Source organism: Dermacentor albipictus, chromosome 9, assembly GCF_038994185.2.
Source record: "Dermacentor albipictus isolate Rhodes 1998 colony chromosome 9, USDA_Dalb.pri_finalv2, whole genome shotgun sequence".
Lineage (NCBI taxonomy): Eukaryota > Metazoa > Arthropoda > Arachnida > Ixodida > Ixodidae > Dermacentor > Dermacentor albipictus.
Window position 1 is genome coordinate 133,095,844 of NC_091829.1, and position 22,533 is coordinate 133,118,376.

General features: G+C 47.7%; 1 pseudogene; it reads right to left on the reverse strand.

Annotated features, from left to right (window-relative positions):
• Positions 1-2,277: 2,277 nt before the first annotated feature.
• On the reverse strand, positions 2,278-22,166 carry LOC135915559 (uncharacterized; annotated as a pseudogene).
• Positions 22,167-22,533: the final 367 nt, after the last annotated feature.

Below are 22,533 nucleotides of genomic sequence, written 5' to 3' on the forward strand. Positions count from 1 at the left end.
TGGATCATCCACTCTTCTGACTCCTGGCACATTCCCAAGAATGACGTAGTAAAGCGGTTCTTTGACGCACCGGGCTTCAATCCAACCGCAGTATAAGGCGTCAAAAGCAATACACGAGCCATAGGCATTCGCTGTACTGTACCATCCGCCAATCGAACTGGCGTTTCTGTACCGGTGATATCTCTTTCCGGCACCATGGATTGCCTTACCAGAACAATGTTGGATCCAGTGTCTCTCAGTACAGACACTGTTCGTCCTTGCAGCACTCCCACTACTACTGGCATCGAGGTTTCCGGGTCTTCTGACCTCGGAGCCGTCGTGACGGTGCTTGCCTTGTCACTGGACTCCTTTTCATTTGCGTCCTGTAACCATCAATATGACTTTCGCTCGCAAGAATGCAGGCAGTCTTATTTTCTGACTTAGCTCGGCAGGTTTGTATTGCATATCCATGCCGTCCGCACCCCTCGCACTTCAACGTCGAACTGCGAGTGCGACCCAAGGGACAATTCACAGTTTGAAACAGAACAGCGAAGTTTTCAAGGGGACAAGCAGGGAGAAACGACACGGATGAGCACTGACTTGCAACTGAAGTTTATTGCTTGGAACGAAGAATATATAACAGCTCCAACCAACAGAAGAAACCAAAAAAACCAAACATATATTCGCAATCAATCATACACGCTGCACTGAACAGAGGAGATAACTGCAATCATCATATCCTTCCCGCTAAATATGCTAGTTCTTTGGACGTAATGGATAAGGAGGGGCTACTGACGTATGCGTCTTTTGACCAGGCGATGTGCGCTGTTTCGATAATTTCACGGGTTAGTTGGTTGCTATGTTTACTTAAAATTTGTGTTCTAGCGAAGTCAGGGTAGCAGGCCCTGGTGTCGCAGTCTCTGCAGTGGATGCCCAGATGCCCTTTTACTGTATTACGCACATTATTGTTGTGCTCCTTCAGGCGTTCCTTAAGGCATCTCCCCATTTGACCGACATGAAGCCTGCCACATGACAACGGAATGGCGTAGGCAACTCCCTCTTTACAAGACACGAATTTATTTTCATGTTTGATGTGGCACTCTCTTGGAGCGAATTCATTGTTAACCATTTTGCACATCTTCCCAAGCTTATCCGGCGCCGAAAAAAACTACTTTGACACATGTTCTGTTAGCTATCCTTTTTATTCTATGGGAGACATGATGAATATAAGGCACTACAGTGGTTTTTACTTTTTCCTTTACTGTCATCGAATCTGCCCTTTCTTCTTTTCTGTTATTGCTCAAACCACTGAGGATAGTTTCTGACACTGACACTAACAACTGCTTGGGATAACCAGCCCTTACCATGTGATCTGTAAGCTATCTTGCATGGAGTGCGTGCATGATTTGTTAAGCGCGTTACGACAACATGATTTAGCCACTGCTCGTTTAACCAGCTTAGAATGATATGACGTAAAAGGTAGCAATGGCTTATTGATTCGTGGTTCGTAAGACCAACACGTGTGATGTTGCATTAATCTGAGTTTGATATCCAAAAATCTGGTGACATCCTTTTCTGTCACTTCAGTAGTTGATATGAGCGGATGAAGGCACTGAACAAAGGTGTCTTTGATCTGCGTAAAGACTGCGTCAAATTTTTTCACACTTGTGTCTATAAGAACAAGAAAGTTGTCTACATAACGAAAACACTACTTCAAGTGCACCTAAGTTCTACATTCATTTTCTGGGACGGCGGGTTTTACCTGCAAAGACAGGGAGTCTGCATAGGCTCATGCATAGCCCCCGTGCTTAGTGACTTATTAACAGGAAAGGGTAGAAGACTCCAAGATAAATTAAAAGGGTCAAAGGTTTTACAGTGTTTTTACACTATTATGGCCTCGGCCGACATGCCCGCGGCACTCCCAGCCGTCATCAAACGTTCGAGGTCCATTCCGCTGCTCAAGACACCCTGAGGCACGTGAGGAAGTTAAAGAGATCCTGGCAGGCTCGCCAATGTTGTCACGCATACGTTAACGCCTGGTACGCTTGCTTGAGCAGGCAGAAGGAACACATGAACGCAAGGTGCACCACGCACACAACATTCATTCGAAATGTACTTTTAACAACTTGTGGCACACGGATTGCGTCCTTCCTTGCTATACTTTACGCTCGCACTACCGCGTTAACAAACGTCTGTGCGGCGATCGTCTATGCGGTATAGTAGGGACGCTTTCTGTACGGGGCGGGTATCGGCGTCCCCCCGGTCTGTGGTCCGTCGTTGCAATCCGGTCGTCTTCAGTCATCGCTGGCGTCGCGCCACCGATGTCCCGGCCGACGTGACGAAGGCACAGTCGCTGAGGAGCTGTCGCGCTCCTGCAGAGCGGGGCTCGTGCCGGCTGGCGCTCCCGGTGGCGCTCCCTAGACTGGCTGCAGGGCTGCGGTGACTGGCTGCAGCCAGCCTCCGCGCGTCTACGCTCAGCGGCGTAAACGCTGACGTGTCCTGGCAGTTAGGTCCGGGGCAGCGGTAGTTCCGGAGGCGTCGGTCAGCTGCTCGCCGAGCCTGGTACTCGGGCGGAATGTCCCTGCATCGCCGAGGTACTGGGGCAGGACCCAGAGTGGCGATCTCCGGCCGTCTTCTCCTGGAACGCTGCGCCCCGGCCACCACTCCTCCGCGCGCGCGCGCCTTCTCCAAGATGGCGACTAAACCCACTCGCTTCCCTCATTTTTCCTTGTCTTCTTTCGTTGTTTACGCTCGTCATTCCTGACACATTGCTGTACTTATAAGGCCTCAAATTTTTGTGATAAGTCTGCACCTCGCACCTGATTGAACAACATTTATGAGATATTAAAACACTTCGAAACACAAAGTTTTTTTTCATTTATGACAAATAGACTGGCATTTAAGGTTCTGCATGAAGAACGCCATTGTAGTTCTTGTTCTCAAGGAAAGATATTAAAGCAGTCATCCATTTGGCTGCTAGCTGCAGGCCTGTTGTGCTTATTACCTGTATGTGCAAAGAATTTGAGAAAATGAGAAATTGTGGTCTCCTACACTTGCTTGAAAGCAACAAGCTACATGATTCATAATAATGCGGGAGGGCAGGTCGAAAGTGCATTTGTGTTGGAGTTCATGTCTGCGCTTGTTTAAATCATTTGGCAAACCGAGTCACCTCGGTTTTCATTATATCCGGCACTGGTCTGCACTCTACCCGGGACGGCAATTGTCTAAGACAGCAGGCAGCATCTGATACATACTCTGTGGGACGTAACTAGTGGCCCAAGTTGTATAATCGGCAAGACAGTTGCAATCCGAAGCCATAGAGTGGGTAGAAGAGCCAAAGAAAGCTTCCCTTTAAAAATTCCGCTCACAGCTTTTTAAATCTGGAATGTCGCTTACTTGACAGCCACACTATAATAAATGAGACATCAACACCAATGCAATTGCAAGTCAGGCATGGGGTATGTTTTGGTATTTGCCTATTATGGGCTTCCTTGAATACAGTCAAATGAAGGCTGCATGAAAGTATTATAAATTCCTCAAGTGTAGATTTTTAAACGCTATTATCTACTCATTAGAGAAATACATACTAATACCTTCTGCGTATTGCTGCTAGCAGTCTCAAGTTGGTGTTTCCGCACTGACAACTCCATTTTTCTTTAAAGACTTCTCGAATGTTTGCTGGAACATGCTGCATATTGTTGCATCTAAATATGTGGAACTGCAAAGCTGCAGCACATTTTAAGCTACTCACCTTGCTCCGTTTTGCGTTCATCATAGTAACGTACATTGTTTGATTTGTCCTAATGCAAAGCTTTGCATGGCACAGCTACAAATGCGTGTCGTTTGAAAGGGGACAAGCTATTACTCATCTTAATACCTTCTTGCTTTACTTTAAATTACAGTTCCGGTGCGAAAAGTCGGTACTAACACATGCCTGGACATTTGTGTGCAGGTATTGAGGTATGTATTGACAAAAGTAAATAAGTTTGGAATTAAAAAAAGAAGAATTATCGCGCTAATGACTGGCCTCTAGAACATTCAACGTATGTTATTTATTTATTTATTTGTTTATTTACAAAGTACCTACATCGCCACAAAGGCATTACGTAGGGGGGAACAAAATACAACCAGTAATACAGAGAAGCTTTCGGACAGATATACTGACAAACAGAATCACTACAATAACTGTTAGAGAAAGGCGTACAAGTAACGTGAAACAAGCAGGTTCCAAGATATATAACACATACATTTGTTTTACAAGAGCGCCGTCACAGCATTGAATAGAATAGTTCGTTATTTGACACATTTACTATATCATTTGATAAACTGTTCCATTGTCTAATTGTTTTGGGGAAAAAATAGTAGTAAAAAGTGTTTGTTCTGCAGTTATAGGCTGAGATCTTTTTGTTGTTATCACAGCGAGTCGATATATAATCTGGTTCCAGCAGATAGTTATAGCGATAAATACCTGTCTGATTATTATATATTCGGTGGAATAGTTTAAGCCTTAACTTCTGCCTATGCATATGTAGTACATCCCATCCTAAAGTGGCCTTCATTTCGGAAATGCTAGAGTACGGGCTGTAATTATTGCAAACAAACCTTGCTGCTTGGTTCTGTAGTTTTTCCAGTCTATTGATGAAGTAATCTTGATAGGGATCCCATATTACACAAGCATAATCAAGTATTGTTCTAACATGTAAGAAGTATAAAGTTTCTTTCACTTCGCGTGTTGCCTGTTTAAAATGTCTGCGAATAAAATGTAACATCCTGCTAGCTTTTGCTATGACAGTGTCAATCTGTTTATGCCAAGTGAGCGATTCGGTAAAATAGACTCCTAAATACTTATATTCCGACTGTACGTCGATAAGCGTGCCATTGATGTTATATCGGTGCTGAAATTTGGATAATTTTCTGGAAAAACTTACGCTACTGCACTTTTTTATATTTAAATTCATGTTCCATTTTTTACACCAGATCGCTACCTTATCTAAATCTGTTTGCAATGTATCTATGTCATCTTCACTGGTAATTTCTCTGTAAATCACACAGTCATCAGGAAATGGTTTTATGGGTGATGTAATTAGTTCGACAATGTCATTTATGTAGATTAAAAATAGCAAGGGCCCCAGTACGCTTCCCTGAGGAACGCCCGAAGAAACAGTTATTGGTGAAGATGCAACGTTGTTTAAGACAACAGACTGGGTTCTTCCGTTTAGGTAGTTGCGTATCCAATTTTGAACGTTTTCGTTTATATTTAATGCAGCGAGCTTTACATCTAGGAGCTTATGGGACACAATATCGAAAGCTTTTTGAAAATCAATAAAAACCACGTCTACCTGACTATTGTTATCAATGGTTTTAGATAAGAAGTGCTGGAATTCTATTAGTTGTGTGTTGCAGGAATAACCTTTTCGGAATTCGTGCTGGGAAGGTGTAAAAAAAGCGTTTGAGTCAAGGAATGCAGATATGTTACTATATAAAATGTGTTCAAATATTTTGCAACATATTGACGTTAGTATAATCGGCCTATAGTTTTCTGTGAGTTTTCTGTCGTCCGATTTAAAAACAGGTGTCACGCTTGCCGTTTTCCAATCTTGGGGAATGAGGCCTGTTTCAAGGGAAAGCTTATAAATGATTGTTAAATACGGAGAAATGATACCATGACACTCTTTAAGGACTACTGGCGATAATCCATCAGGTCCAATTGCTTTTGTGTCATCTAAATGCCGTAATAAAGAGTCCACGCCACTAACATCAAATTCAATATCTGGCATCATATCGCCTTGATTGGCGTTGTTCAAAAGCGAAGTCTCCCCAGCAGGTAATAGCGAAAACACAGATTGGAAGTACTTGTTGAAGCATTCCGCCCTCTGATAGTCCGACGTCATGGTTTTGCCGTCAACAGTTAAAGATGGTATCGATATGTCTTCTTTTCGATTTTGTTTTACATATTTCCAAAAAGATTTTGGGTTTTCTCTCAAGTCCTTGTTTAATTTAACAAAGAAGGTATCTTTGGCAGCTTTAATTGTTGCTTTCAATAGCTTATTTATCTCTTGCAGGCGTTTCTGATTTGCCAGAGTGGTGTCGGCAGAAAATGTTTTATACGTTTGTCTTGTTTTCCTTACAAGTTTACGTATTTCTACGTTAAACCAAGGTTTTTGTTTTTTTCGTTGCCGCAGGTACCTGCATGGAACATGACTTTCGACTAGCTCAAGTATTTTGTCCCGAAATGCTGACCACAAAGTTAACGGACAGCGTGCATTTGACATATATTGGAAAGTAGGAAAGAAATTTTCAAGTTCGGTCCTGATAGCAGCATAGTCTCCTCTGTCGTAGCTGTACACTTTTCTTTGCGGAATTTGCGCCATCCGTACTCGCTGTATGTTAAGCTCTATGACAACTGCCCTGTGGTAACTAATACCTGGGCAAACAGTAACTTTTGATATTATGTTCGGCTCATTGCAAAGTACTAAGTCTAGAATTGCATTTTCTCGCGTAGGTTCCAGTACGTACTGCTGCAATCCATTTAATCCGAGCAGTTCTTGGAACTCGTGTAAATACGGGACCTATTGCCAGCCACACATCCGGCATTCCAGTTGAAGTCAGGCAAATTGAAATCCCCCCTAGAAGTACGCTATTAGGCAGGAGAGAGAGCATCTCAGACAGCAATCCGAATGAGTTGCTGCTGCCGGATGGGCGGTAGAATGTCCCGTAGACTACATTGTTTCCGTTAGGCAATTTCACAAGGCACCAGACAGACTCAGAATCGTTTTCAAATAAAATTTGTGTACTTGACAATGCATTTGATATCAAAAGGAATACTCCCCCGCCTTGTCCATGCCTATCTTTCCGATAGACAGTAAAACCAGGCGGAAAGATTTCTACATCAGGTATATCCTTGTCTAACCATGATTCGGTGCCCATCACAATCTGAGGTTTAACAGTGGCTACTAAAGACATGAAGTTATCGACTTTGTTTTTTATGCTGCGACAATTTACAAGCAGGACAGAGAGCCATTCAGGCTGCGAGCAACGTGCTGAGTTATCTTTCGGAGGAACGGAATTCGGAATGCGTCATTTGCCTCTGTCCAGTCGCGCATGCGCCTGAAGTGGAACTGGCATCCGCATATCGCTATCCCAAACAAACGTTTGCCCATTGATGATCAATTTATCATAACTCAAGCGAACACGATTTTCTTTGTTCTCTCTTTTTTCTTGCGCATAATTCCAAAGCTGACGTCTTTTTTTCTTGTACGGCTCGGCTGAAATCTTCAGAGATGCTGTACGAAGTGCCTTTTAGTCTGTAAGCGTTTTTAAAGACATTTTCTCTAGCCTTCCACCTTGAAAAGCATGCTACTATGGGCCGGTTTTTGCCTTCTCTGAAAACGCCTACGCGATGAGCCCGTTCAACCGAAATATCATCAAGTTTCATCACATCTTTGCATATTCCACTTATTAGTTTTTCAGACGCCTCCCACGTCTCGTTATGCCCCCTGTCAGGCAACCCGAAAAAGACCAGATTCTGTCTACGGCTTCTATTTTCCAAGTCGTCTAGTTTAGCCATAACTTTATCCTCCATTTTTCCCACCCGAGCAATACGACTTTCTACGTTGTTTGTCTTCTCTATTAAGCCCGTAATTTTGGATTCTAATTCAGATTGTCTTGTTGTAATTTCCGTTAACTTCGTCAGCACAGTTTCCTGGCCTGTTTTCATTTCTAAGAGAATCCTTTCAATGTTTGTCATTTGGTCACGTTCAACTGCATTCATGGGCCCTGGATTTAGTTCTACATCCCCCGATAGGAGCAGTAAGATTTGGGAAAGCGTCAGGCAGCCGTCGTAGAGAGAGAATAGTAGAGCATCAACGAAGCACAGGCTGGCATGTTCAAGACACTCAATCATTTGTCGCTTGCTAATGGGGCACGACACTCTTAAAAGCATAACATTGCTAGAGCGATAACACTTAGTTCCATTTAGGTAACTGACCTGGTACATGAAGAAGCGTGAGTTTGTGCCGAAAAGAGCGTCGTGCCCCAGTCGCTCTAGGCTAGGCTGGTCCTTTCTATGGCCAGCGCGCAGCAGAACCGGAAAGGTTCCTCGATGCGCAGATTCCACTTCGGTGCGTCGGAGATCGTACACGATTTCCAGCAAATAATCTTGCGGACCGTGTAAGACATGAGCAGATGATTGCAGATCCGTTGTAGCAGCATCTGGCCAAGGTTCGGTGAAGCCATGTTCCACCGCGAAGTCGGCGTTCACCACGACAGCGACGAATCCGAGCAGCACCTGGTACATGAAGAAGCGTGAGTCTGTGCCGAAAAGAGCGTCGTGCCCCAGTCGCCCTAGGCTTGGCTGGTCCTTTATATGGCCAGTGCGCAGCGGAACCGGAAAGGTTCCCCGATGCGCAGATTCCACTTCGGTGCGTCGGAGATCGTACACGATTTCCAGCAAATAATCTTGCGGACCGTGTAAGACATGAGCAGATGATTGCAGATCGGTATCATGTATTGTATCACGTATTGTAGATCCGTATCCGTATTGTATCATGGTCTGCAAAATAAACGTGGTTTCCACCCTTTACCACAGAAAGTGTTCTTCTTTCATGGCTACGGGACTTTTTCAACATTTCTTCTTATGCCCAGAGTGTTTCATATTTTGTGGCAGCTCACCGAAATGCACTGATGTTCTAAAGTAGCTTTAAAAATTACCTTTTTTTACACCTACCATTTTAATATATTGCAGAATTGCAGGCCTCTGAAAATGAAAGGCACTTAGTATGTGCATTGATGCCATATTTGTTCGATGAAAAGTGTGCTTTCTTGTGGTGAAATGACCTCACTTAGTGTTGCTGTTCCTTAAATGAGGTCTGTGGATATTCGCAATGCAGCTAATAAGCACAATCTCGCTGGTTGTTCCCAAATTGTTTAGCGTAGCTTTCTTGTACAGTAGACAGCAATAACAGTAGTCTATCAGTATCGGTAGACAATATGTTTATTATGGTTACTAGCATTAAGACATTGGTGTTCTTGTAGCATGCTGACAATCTGCTGAGGTGGTCCAGGGCAGCCAATGATGGAATGTGCACCTGTAAGATCATTGCAGAGTGCAGCATCATGATTGTGGATTGGCTGAGAAATTTCGCTCATGCACACATGCTGCAAGAAAATGCCTCGTGCAACCTTTTGGTGCCAATTTTAGTTTGGATTGAAAGCAAGCAAACTGCATCTCAAATTTTCAACCGTCAAGTCCTTTGCTTGAAATACTTCGGCCCTAGCATCTCCATATTCAAACAGCAGGCGAATTGCCCAAGGAAAACACTCACAGGCTGTGCAGTGACAGCCAGAAGTCTGCAATACGTCCACATTACATACACGTACAGTGGACTCTCCGTTAAGGTGAAATTAAAGGAGCAACAAAGCTGCACAGTTTTGTTGTGTGCACCTGCAGAAGTCAACACAAACTAGTCTTATGGGGACTAGTTTGTGTTGTGTATTACCGAAGAAGGTAATACACAGCCTTTAATTGCTTATTGATAACTGTAATGTGCACACTCAGTGCAACATAATTCAGTTGTCAGGATAAACATTTTCCAAACTTGCTCGAAACACTTCAGATGACTTGTACAGATAATACAGTAAACTGCTATTCTGTGTTATTGGTGATGCCTCAGAATCAGCTCATTTGCTGTCATCATCAGCAGCAGCACCTTGTAGTAGTGCCTCAAGGAATTCAGCAGTTGCTTTCACCGCTGTTCCGACGTGTTCACTCTTGCTTGCCCTTAAACGTTACATTTTTGTGAACTCTTAAAAGCACGCAGGGGCCATTCGGACAACTATGATCACTTCATGTTCCCACTGTGTAGAGCTTTTTGTTCATGTTGGTTAAGTTTGGTCTAATGAAAAACAAATGCAAGCCATCAGAGCCAGCTTGCATTAAATGTGTTGTTTGTACTGTGTAACGAATATGGCTAACCAGATTATTCAGCTTAGCAGAAGCCCACTGCACATCTGCCAGCAGCATGCCCCATCTAATTAGACAGCACGTCTGCATATAATGTCTATTTACACTGTACACACACACTTACAAGCAGCACGTGTGACCAGCTCAGAGGTGTCTCTCGCGCTCTAACGCACACACGATCCGACTGGACATCACGTCTGCATATAACGTCTATTTGCACTGTACACACACTTACAAGCAGCACATGTGACCAGCTCAGAGGTGCCTATCGCGCTCTAACGCACACACCATCCGATTGGACATCATGTCTGCATATAAGGTCTATTTGCACTGCACACACACACAAGCAGCACGTGTGACCAGCTAAGGGGTGCCTCTAGCGCTCTAACGCACACACCATACGATTGGACATCACATCTGCATATAACGTCTATTTGCACTGTACACACACTTACAAGCAGCACGTGTGACCAGCTCAAAGGCGCCTCTCGCGCTCTAACGCACACACCATCCGATTGGACATCATGTCTGCATATGACGTCTATTTACACTGCACACACGCACTTACAAGCAGCACGTGTGACCAGCTCAGAGGCGCCTCTCGCGCTCTAACGCACACACCATCCGATTGGACATCATGTCTGCATATGACGTCTATTTACACTGCACACACGCACTTACAAGCAGCACGTGTGACCAGCTCAGGGGTGCCTCTAGCGCTCTAACGCACACACCATACGATTGGACATCACATCTGCATGTAATGTCGATTTACACTGTACACACACACTTACACAAGCTGCACATGTGACCAACTCAGAGATGCCTCTCGCACTCTAACACACCACCATCCAATCCACAGTTGCACTGCTGCACATAGTATTGTGCATCCATCGTCAACACCACACTGCACACAACTAGCCTAGAAATCCTTCTCATACAACACTGATAAACTTAACTATGCCATAGTGCAGGCAAAGCATGCCTTGCTTATGACAACCGTACTCTGCCTGTCTAAACAAAAACAGCATTTTCTCTACTTTCTACAAAACAACTAAGCTACTACCACACTACTACTAAGCTTACTTTGCTGGCCTGCAGTAATGATGGTCATTCCCAGTATGAATAAATAAGGTTTTGCTGTTCATTTCCCCACCTAAAGGACACCGCTTTATTGCTTCTTGCTCCAGCATAGTTGGCCGATGACCTAGTGCCATTTTAGATTTGCTCTTTTTGGATGCTGCATACCTCCGCTGTTTCTGAAGGTTTTTGTTTGCAGGCACCAGTCTAAGCTTTCCTGCAGGCTCTCTCGCGTCTGCAAGCTTGTGCTTTTTAACTAATTTCGTCAAGTCATGTTCTATAGAATCCATCTTCTCGCAACTTGTTTCATGAAGGTTTTTCAATATCTGTTGAAAAGCAGCCTCAGCTTGCACTTTGAACTTTTTCAATTCTTTTTACTGTTTTTTTTTCTTCTTTCGAACATTGCTTTGTGCTCTGCGTACCTTGAGCACTGGCCATTAAACAGCTGGGATCATCAATGACACAAAAGCTTTGACCACCTTTATCAAAAGAGACACCAGAGCAACTGGCTTCATGGCTCGGCAACTTGCTTGACTGCAGCTCCAACAAAGCAACAGCATGAATGGGCTTGCACATGTGCACATATGTTACATGGTCAAGACATGTACATGTGTACAGTCGCGGACAGAATAAAATGAACCACGGGATTTCCGAAAACGTTCAATATCCGAGCAGCCTGTAGCAGTACCCAGTAAAACTGCCCACGACAACGTTGTTAGCATATTCTAGTCGAGGTCCAAAATGCAAATACCAGATTGCGTTATGAGGTTGCGGAGATATTCAGCTTTTTCTTAGATTTCATGGTCCATAATATTCTGTCCGCGACTGTACATGTTAGGGCAAGCCTCACAGTGCTTGCAATGGAGCTCACAACCTGTGGAAGCCCTGCCAGTCTTTTTCGCGATATGATGAAAGTGAACTATGCTCCGAGATTTTACCTGCCATACGCCATCTCCCACTCTGTCAATATCGGATGTCTGAATATCAACACCTGCTTTGCGCTTTCTGAAGATAGCAGATTTGCGATGGTTTGCCTTTTATAAGTTTACTTTTTATAACTTTGCCTTTTATAAGTGCAACAGCCCTGTTGAAAAGTTTGTCAGCTGTCAAGGTAAGTAGTACATAGATTAGCTTGTCCAGCTGCACATTTACTTGGCCACCAAAGTAGGAGTACTTCAGAGTCTTGTGCATTGATCCAATGCGATTGGTCGTTAAGCCTACCAGCTTTCTATAGCAATGGGCCCACTGAAGTACTCTTTTTGCATAAGTTTTCTCAAACTATTTAGTAAAGCTTTCCAGATCCTCTAGATCTTTGGAAGCAAAGTTATTCTGTGTGTGCAACTTGGAAGGTAGGTTAAGAAATTCTTTTGCTTTCTCATCTATTTCTGTTTCGTGTGCATTGATTAGTGCGTGCAAGGTTTCTCTTGTGACACTCCTGTACTTTATGCTACTAATCATATCGAGGTGTGCGTTCCAGCTGCGGATCACATGCCTGATACACAACCACCGATTCTTCAAGGGACCCATCACTTGCTCCCATGTGTTGCCATAAGCAGGGGCATCATCGGACATGAATGTTTTGCACTCTATCACGCCTACCTTTTCCTTGATGGCCTCGAAAAACCTCACCATCATTTCAGTGTTAACCCTCCTAGAAATCAAGTAGGCAGATGGAATACCAGAGCCATCTTCCGAGATGGTTAGCAATGTTGTCAGCTGAAACTTGTACCTATTTGTGCCATGCGTAGAGTCAATACACAATTTCTCTATTCCTAGCTTACAAAGTAGTTCTCTCTGTGGGAAGGTCATCAAGGCAAGCTCAAGGTTTCCTTCAGAACTGCTCGGATCACCCTCTTTCCTGTAATACTGTCACGTGGTGGCGACGTTGAATAACACAGTAGCAATACTGTGAATGACAAAACTAACTTTTATTGGGCGAACCTGTGCCCACAAAACAGGCTACACTTACAGCACAACGATAGCGGCGATCACGGTCGGCGGTCGTCGAAAATCTGATCAGCGGGTCTAGCCAGGGGGCGGACACTCCGTATACATCCCATTGGCCGTTTTCAAGCAGACGCTCTTTCGACGCTAGCGCCAAGGTCCCCTTCAGTTACGGCCCTAACCAATGGGCGACGCATTAAGCAAAATGGCGGCGAACATGATTGTTTACGTTGTCATGGCAACAGCAACAGCAGCCGCCCGGCGCCTCCTCTCCCAAACGTTTTTCTTTCTTTTTTGTTTTTATTATGCCGACCCGCTCCACTCCCTTTCCCCCTTTCCCCCATGCCGCGCGCGCCGCTCACTTTTTTTTTGTTTTTACCCGTAAGCGGCGCGTTTTTCTTTTTTATAGCGCGCTTGTTATCGCGCGCCACACGCCAGCTCGCAAGCAATGCGCGGCGTAGCGCGCTCATTGCTTGCGAGCTGACGCGTGGTGCGCCGTGGGCTACGCGTTGGCACGCACGCAGTCTTGCCCATACTTATATTATACCAGCATGTGCCGTGATATAAAAAAAATTCCACTTCCAACACAACAGATGTTTAGTCTCGCTTTATTGACTTCGTTTCCGAAAAGAGATTTTTCTTACAACGTGGTGTGATACACGCTCAAAAAATGAACAATAGTGAGAGGTGCATGACATATACAAGAGTACTAAAGACAAAAGTTCACAGATGGTGAAATAAAAAAAGAAAGTGCTAGAAAACGCGAAGGCTATTTCATGTACACACATATAAAAACAAGATTTTTATATAACGTCCTCAAGACCTAAATGTAGACGAGCTCCTGATATGTGCACTAAGATATTGCACAAAATTGGACGACGTGCATGACATAGTCATAACAACTATAAAAAGGGAAAACTCACTGGTAATGGCAAAAACAATGACACGCAAAATACCTGAAAGATAGAATAAAATGCTAACATTGTTTGATTGAGAGCCATACCAAAAGGAAGCTTACTTATAAATCTGCACGAAAGTATATGAAATGCTTGACATGTTCATTACTGCTGAACAAATTGAAAAAAACATGGCAGAAAAAAATAACATTGTACTAAAAACTGAAACACACATTATCACATTATTTTGCACTTGGCCACAACTTGAGTAACGGTGGCAAGGAGAACAGAAGGTAGTCGGCTTTTGCAGCAGCACATAGAAAACATTCGCAGAAAGGCTTATTCCTCAATCAAAGACCAGGTAAAACAAGCCAACACGACTTTTCTTTCTACCCGAATGCAATGCTTAGCAATAAAATTACGTCACTTAAGGCACTAAGTCGTACCTACTGGGCTCTCCCTTGTATAATAAACACGAACTGCAAAAATCTGCATGTAGGACGCTTGCAATGCTCATGCTTTCCAGAGGGAAAAAAAACGTATCATGCCTACACATGAAGGTTGTTCGCGCGGTTTTCCCATCGGGGGTTACTGAGATAGTACACAAACACTAACAGTAATTTTTCAGCTGTTAGTTGGTTTGCAAAACGTGATACACAGAAAAAGCACTGAGGGCAGTATGGAAAGCTGGGCAAGTTACTGATATTGCAGAATGCGACTTGGCACAGAAAAACACAAGTCACAGACCAGGTGACAATGAGGAGGAACATCTATTTGTCAGCTTTCTCTACCGGGAAGAAGCAAGTGTAGCACAATCAAGGCGCCACGACGTCCGGAGCCTCATGGAGTACACAAATGGACAGGGCTGTGTTCGTGTACATGCGCCTTCTGATGTCCTTGGGTCTGAGCGCTCACCTGTTGTCTTTAGGCACCCGGAACAACCTTGCAGGACTTGTTTTTGAGGTATTTGTGCACCACTGCACGATGCACGAGCGGTACGAGTCGTGAAACGGGTGAAACATCGCGGAACACAAGCACACAGCTGCCGAGGACCACTGAACTGACGAAACTAGCCACGTCGGTCAACGCACAGCAGCGCACGCATGTCGATGACAGTAGATAACAAAAATAAAGCGTTACGTAGCGGACTAAGCAGCAGCCGGGCCGGCGGGGATGGCACGGCGGCGCGGGCGCGTAGACAGTCGAAGGTGAGGGAGTTGAGAGGGTATTAGGAGAGAGGGCGTAGGAGAGGAGTTGAGCGGGGGGAAGGGCTTGGCCACCTGGATCGGCGCGCGTGCGCACGACGATCTACGAGGCCATGCAAGGGAAACGGATTTTTGCGTCGCCCATTACAGAGATGGCGCCAATTTCCTGTGCCACCGGAACCGGGGAGTGTCCCCCCCCTGGTCTTGCGCGTCGGCTTTTATACAACAGTCGTCGAATGTTCCAGACTATCGTTGGGACCCGCGTGCCTTCCACAAAGTTCTACACCATTCGCGTCACGCGATGAAATCTGATAGCGCAAGGTTCCGCGACAACAAACAGCCGGGTAGAAGCATCGATAACTTTCCCGAAACTTCGGATACATGCTGGCCCGTCCCGCGCTGTGCGATTACATTTGTTAGGTGGAGAAAAGTGGTCGCCCGATAAAGATAAGTACACGTGTCAATACCCCCCTCTTAAAAAGCATCGACCCGATGCTGCATACAAATCAAATAAAGAAAAACACCCGTAGCAATGTAAACAAAAATAAGGAAGTCCGTTGGGGTCCGTAAAAGGGTTTCAGACGCACCACGTGGACTACTTCAGATCGTGCGCGGCGCCGCTGTGAATGCAAAATTCCGTCTGGCACGACCTCATAGTCCAGTGCGCCAATATGTCGAATGACCTTGTAGGGTCCGAAATAGCGGTGCAATAGTTTCTCACTCAGTCCTCGTCGGCGTATCGGTGTCCAAACCCAAACACGGTCGCCGGGCTGGTACTCGACGAAGCGTCGTCGGAGGTTGTAGTGTCGGCTGTCGGTCCTCTGTTGGTTCTTGATTCGTAGGCAGGCGAGCTGTCGGGCTTCTTCGGTGCGCTGGAGATATGTAGCGTCGTCAACATTCTCTTCGTCAGTGACGTGGGGCAGCATGGCGTTGAGCGTCGTCGTCGGGTTCCTGCCGTAAGCCAGCTTAAACGGCGTGATCTGTGTTGGTTCTTGCATCGCCGTGTTGTAAGCGAAGGTTACATACGGCAGGACCGCGTCCCACGCCTTGTGCTCGACGTCGACGTACTATCGGCCAAAAAAGTAAACGGACCACGGCACAGGTGGCCGGAGCGGCTGCGGGGCCACACCGGGGCGCTGCTATCTCGCTCCGCGCGCTGACGACGAGAGTGCCCCGAGTGACGCTAGACTTCGCCCTCACTCTCGCGCGGGGCCTTGTCACGCTTGATAAATTTCTAGTGCGCCGTTCGGTTGCACTGCTGCTGACGGTCGTGACAAAGGGGACTGCGCATCGCCGGTAGTTTATCACATGGCGCTGTCGAACTGTAGCGGACGGCCGCTGGGCATCAAACCGCGCCACTGAGAAGGAACGAAGACTCGTTCTTAACGTTGTTTTGCTTATATTCACCATACATCTCATATTAGTGCATTTCGCTGGCGTCCACCGCTGCTCGATTTTAGGCAACGCAGCGCAAGGAGCCGCAATGGCGGCTACGGTGACGCGCGTTTGCAGGTGCCAAGCTTTACTGCCGGCGCGGCTGCTCTGTCGAGATTACTTTTCCGGCATTGTCTCCAGCAGTGGGTTTATTAACTATAGCAGTGCGCCTCTCCACACTGCTTTAATTCGCTACCACAATACACAGTCCGTTATAAAACGTTTTTTACAAAAGTACCGTCAGAAAGAGACGATTGGAAAGACTAATCGGAAAAACAAGTCGCTCGTGAAAGTTTATTCACGGAAGAAGATAAAAAATGGGGTTCGTTGAAGAGGTCCTCAATGGGATGAAAATTCGCCGTCGACCGCGATGACTCGGCCTACTCGTCTTGGCATCGGGTCATAGAGCGCGGCCACTAGCTACGGACGTCCGCGTAGAGCTTCCCACTCATCCTTCACGGCATGCCAAAGCTGATCTGCTTTTATCTGCTTCTCTCCCCCTACTTTCATTCCCTTCCCCTTGTGCAGCGCGGTTGAGGTGTCCTCTGCTGAGAGACAGTTACTGCGCTGCACTTTACCCCAACCTTTCCTTCCCATCAAGAATCTCCTTCTCTCTCTCTCTGCTTTTATCTGCTTCCGTGAATGAGCTTTCACGCGCGACTAGTTTTTTCCGATTCGCTTTTCCAATCGTCTCTTTCTGACGGTATTTTTGTAAAGAAAGTTTCATAATGGGCTGCGTATTGTAGTATCGAAATAAAGCAGTTTTGAGAGGCGTCGTTGCCATAGTTATTGCACCCACTGCTGGAGACAATGCCGGAAAAGTAATATCGACAGAAAACCCGCACCGGCAGCAAAGCTTGGTGCCTGTAAGTTATCGCGCCGGCGTGAAAGAGCGCGCATGGAGCGGCATTCGCCGTAGTCGCCGTTGCGGCTCCTTGCTTTGTGTTGCCTCAGATCGAGCAGCGGTGGACGCCAGCGAAATGCACTAATATGAGATGTATGGTGAATATAAGCAAAACAACGTTAAGAACGAGTCTTCGTTCCTTCTCAGTGGCGCGGTTTGATGCCCAGCGGCCGTCCGCTACAGTTCGACAGCGCCATGTGCTAAACTACCGGCGATGCGCAGTCCCCTTTGTCGCGACCGTCAGCAGCAGAGCAACCGAACAGCGCACTAGAAATTTATCAAGCGTGACAAGGCCCCGCGCGAGAGTGAGGGCGAAGTCTAGCGTCACTCGGGGCACTCTCGTCGTAAGCGCGCGGAGCGAGATAGCAGCGCCCCGGTGTGGCCCCGCAGCCGCTCCGGCCACCTGTGCCGTGGTCCGTTTACTTTTTTGGCCGATAGTACATTGCTAGCATGTAGGCGAGGGTCTTGTTCAGGCATTCCGTGAGACCATTCGTCTCCCGATGGTAGGCAGTTCTCCTCCTGTGGCTTGTCTGGCTGTACTGCAGAATGGCTTGGACGAGCTCTGCTGTAAAAGCCGTTCCTCTGTCGGTGATGAGGACTTCTGGGGCACCACGTCGCAGCAGGATGTTCTCGACGAAAAATTTCGCCACTTCGGCTGCGCTGCCTCTTGGTAGAGCTTTAGTTTCAGCAAAGCGGGTGAGATAGTCAGTCGCTACGACGATCCACATATTTCCGGATGTTGATGTCGGAAACGGTCTCAACAAGTGCATCCCGATCTGCTGATCGGCTGTAGTAATCCCGCTGGCCTTGTCGGTGGTGCCTTGCGTCGCTGACACTCTCGGCATGTCTTGACGTAATGGGCGACGTCGGCGGTCAGACGCGGCCAGTAATACCTTTCCTGTATTCTCGACAGCGTCCGGGAGAATCCCAGGTGTCCAGTGGTTCGATCGTCGTGTGCGGCGTGCAGTATTTCTGGACGCAACGCTGATGGTACAACAAGAAGGTAGCTGGCGCGGACTGGCGAGAAATTCTTCTTCAAGAGCAGGTTGTTTTGTAGCGTGAACGAAGACAATCCACGCATAAATGTCCTAGGGACAACGTTGGTGTGCCCTTCCAAATACTCGACTAGGGCTTTTAGCTCCGGGTCTCCTCGCTGCTGTTCGGCGAAGCCTTCCGTGCTTATTATTCCAAGGAAGGCGTCGTCATCCTCGTCATCTTGCGGCGGCGGGTCAATGGGGACGCGTGATAGGCAATCAGCATCTGAGGGTTTTCGTCCAGACTTGTATGTTACAGTGATGTCGTATTCTTATATTATGAGGCTTCAATGTGCCAGCCGTCCTGAAGGGTCCTTTAATTTAGCTAGCCAACACAACGCGTGATGGTCGCTGACCACTTTCAATGGCCTGCCATATACGTAAGGGCGAAATTTCGCTGTAGCCCAAACGATGGCGAGGCATTCCTTTTCGGTTGTAGAATAATTGCCTTCCGCTTTTGACAACGACCGGCTAGCGTAAGCTATCACGTGTTCATGTCCATCTTTTCTCTGGACTAGGACGGCACCGAGACCGAGGCAGCTGGCGTCAGTGTGGATTGCAGTATCGGTGTGCTCGTCGAAGTGCGCAAGTACGGGCGGCGACTGCATACGTCGTTTTAGTTCTTGAAATGCGTCGGCCTGCGGCGTTTTCCACTTGAACTCGACGTCACATTTAGTTAGCTGTGTCAGCAGCTCAGCGATGCGCGAAAGGTTCTTGACAAATCGGCTATAGTAGGCACACATGCCAAGAAATCTACGCACTACCTTCTTGTCGGCGGGCTGCGGGAACTTTGCGATGGCAGCTGTCTTAATTCTGTGGGTCAGGGCGGACTCCAGACTTGCTGATGACGTGGCCTAGGAACAGAAACTCATCGTAAGCGAAGCGGCACTTTTCTTGCTTCAGAGGGAGCCCTGATTACTTGATGGCATATAGTACTGTGGCAAGCCGCCTAAGGTGATTGTCGAAATTTCCGGCGAATACAACGACGTCATCCAAGTAAACGAGACAGGTCTGCCACTTCAATCCTGCTAAAACCGTGTCCATCACGCGTTGGAACGTTGCAGGCGCCGAGCACAGTCCAAACGGCATAACCTTGAACTCGTAGAGGCCGTCTGGGGTGATGAAGGCTGTCTTTTCGTGATCTCTTTCGTCGACTTCTATTTGCCAATAGCCAGACTTCAGGTCCATCGACGAGAAGTATTTAGCGTTGCAGAGCCGATCCAATGCGTCGTCTATACGTAGGAGGGGGTATACGTCCTTCTTCGTGATCTTGTTCAGACGACGATAATCGACGCAGAAACGTAGGGTTCCATCCTTTTTCTTCACCAGGACAATAGGGGATGCCCACGGGCTTTTCGACGGCTAGATGATGTCGTCGCGCAGCATTTCGTCGACTTGTTGCCTAATAGCTTCACGTTCTCGTGTCGAAACTCGGCAAGGGCTCTGGCGGAGTGGTCGACCGTACTCCTCGGTGATTATGCGATGCTTGGCGACTGGTGTTTGTCGAATCCTCGATGACGTCGAAAGGCAGCCTTTGTATCGTCGGTGCAGACTTCTGAGCTGGAGTTGCTTAATCATGGGGAGACTTGGATTAATGTCGTAGTCTGGTTCGGGAACCATGATCGTCGGGGTAGATGCGGCGGAATCTGAGAGGACAAACGCATTACTGGTTTCCAGAATTTCCTCGGTGTACGCGATCGTCGTGCCCTTGTTGATGTGCTTGAACTCCTGGCTGAAGTTTGTCAGCAACACTTCAGCTTTCCCTCCATGCATTGGAGCGATCCCTCTTGCGACGCAAATTTTGCGGTCTAGCAGTAGCCGTTGGTCGCCTTCGATGACACCTTCTACGTCAGTGGGTATTTCGGTGCCGACCGAAATAACAATGCTGGAGCGAGGCGGGATGCTTACTTGGTCTTCGTGCACACTCAAGGCCTGGTGACTACGAAGGCTCTCCGGCGGTATCGCTTTATCTTCCGACAGCGTTATTGACTTCGACTTCAGGTCGATGATTGCGCCGTGTTGGTTCAGGAAGTCCATACCGAGAATGACGTCTCGTGAACACTGTTGGAGGATAACGAAGGTGGCAGGGTCAGTCCGGTCATGAATGGTTATTCTTGCAGTGCAGATTCCAGTCAGCGTAATCAGGTGTCCTCCAGCGGTGCGAATTTGAGGGCCTTCCCATGCAGTCTTAACCTTCTTCAACTGGGCGGCGATGTGTCCACTCATGACGGAGTAATCAGCACCTGTGTCCACTAAGGCGGTAACTGCGTGGCCGTCGAGAAGCACGTCGAGGTCGGTGGTTCTTTGTCTGGCGTTGCAGTTACTTCTTGGCGTCGGATCACGGCTGCGTCGTGTTGAACTCAAGCAGGAACGTCGCCTCGTCAAGTCGTCTTTCGACGGTATAGTCTTGGCTTCCTGATTTCGTTGGGACGGTGGTGTGTCGTCGTTGTTATGTCGTCGAGATTGTCTCTTCGGCGTCTTCGTCGGCGGCGGAGGATCTTCGTCAGTTCGACGAACAACAACCGCACCTCCATCGGTTTCTGCTTTTAGTTTTCCGGATATGGGCTAGTAGAGCGGCCCCGGGCTGGGCCGGTGTATGGCCGGCGCTCCGGCGACAGGTAGCGGCCTGGTGACGGCGAACGGGACGACCGTCGAGGGCTCCACTGAGTAGCGGCGAGGTAATCGGCGATGTCACGTGGGCGCTCGCCAAGCTGTGGACGCGGCGCGTTGACGGCGAACGCTCTCAATCCCCAGTCGCGGTATGAGCATCGGCGGTACACATGGCCGGCTTCTCCGCAGTGATAGCAGAGCGGGCGGTGGTCGGGGGCTCGCCAAATGTCCGTCTTCCTCGTGTAGGTGCGGTGGGCGACGGATGGGCGTGCTGGTGGCGGCGGCGGCGGACGACGGAGTTGCGGCGTTACAGGGCCCTGGCGCGGTCGCGGAGGCGCGCCTTGACGGCGTGCGACGGCGGCGTTGGTCATCGCTTCCGGCTGGGGCTGTGGTGATTCTGGTTGTACCTCAGGAACTCCAAGCGATCGGTGCACCTCTTCTTTCGCGATGTCGGCGATCGAGGCCACTTGAGGCTGCGACGAAGACCTTGCGCAGTTCTTCACGCACAGTGGCCCTGATGGTCTCGCGCACATCGTCCGTGGCCGGTGATTGATTTCCTGCGTAGTGGGTAGAGCTTGTACGGTGGTTGAATTGCCGGTTCCGCACTTCGAGTGTCTTCTCGATGCTAGTGGCCTCGCGAAAGAACTCTTGTACGGTCTTCGGTGGGCTTCGTATCATTGCACCGAAGAGTTCCTCCTTCACACCACGCATGAGAAGGCGGACTTTCTTCTCCTCGGGCATATCCGGGTCGGCGTGGCGGAAGAGACGGTTCATTTCTTCCGTGAAGATGGCAACGTTCTCGTTAGGTGGCTGCACTCGGGCGTCCAGCATGGCTTCGGCCCTTTCCTTGCGCACGACGCTCGTAAAGATGCGCAGGAAGCCGCTACGGAAGAGGTCCCATGTCATCAAGGTCGACTCCCGGTTCTCAAACCACGTTCTGGCGGCATCTTCTAAGGCAAAGTATACATGCCGCAGCTTGTCGTCGTAGTCCCAATTGTTAAATGTCGCGATTCGCTCGTAGGTCTCCAGCCAGGATTCTGGGTCTTCAGTCGCTCCTCCATGGAAGGTCGTTGGGTCCCGAGGTTGTTGTAGGATAACGGGGGACGCTGGGGCAGCCATTGCGGTTGCTTTGACCACGATCTTCTTTGTCGACTCAGGTAGAAGTCCGTGCTCTGGGGGCAGTCCTTGCAGTCTGCGGCTAGCACGCTGGTCTTGGGCGATGTCGGTTTTGTCCTCGGGCTTTGGGCTTGGATCGCGGCTTTGTGGGGGCGTTCGGTCCATGAACGCACAAGCACCTCCACCAGATGTCACGTGGTGGTGACGTTGAATAATAGAGTAGCAATACTGTGAACGACAAAACTAACTCTTATTGGGCGAACCTGTGCCCACAAGGCAGGCTACACTTATAGCGCAACGATAGCGGCGAACACGGTCGGCGATCGTCGAAAATCTGATCAGTGGGTCAAGCGCGTCGGCTTTTATACAA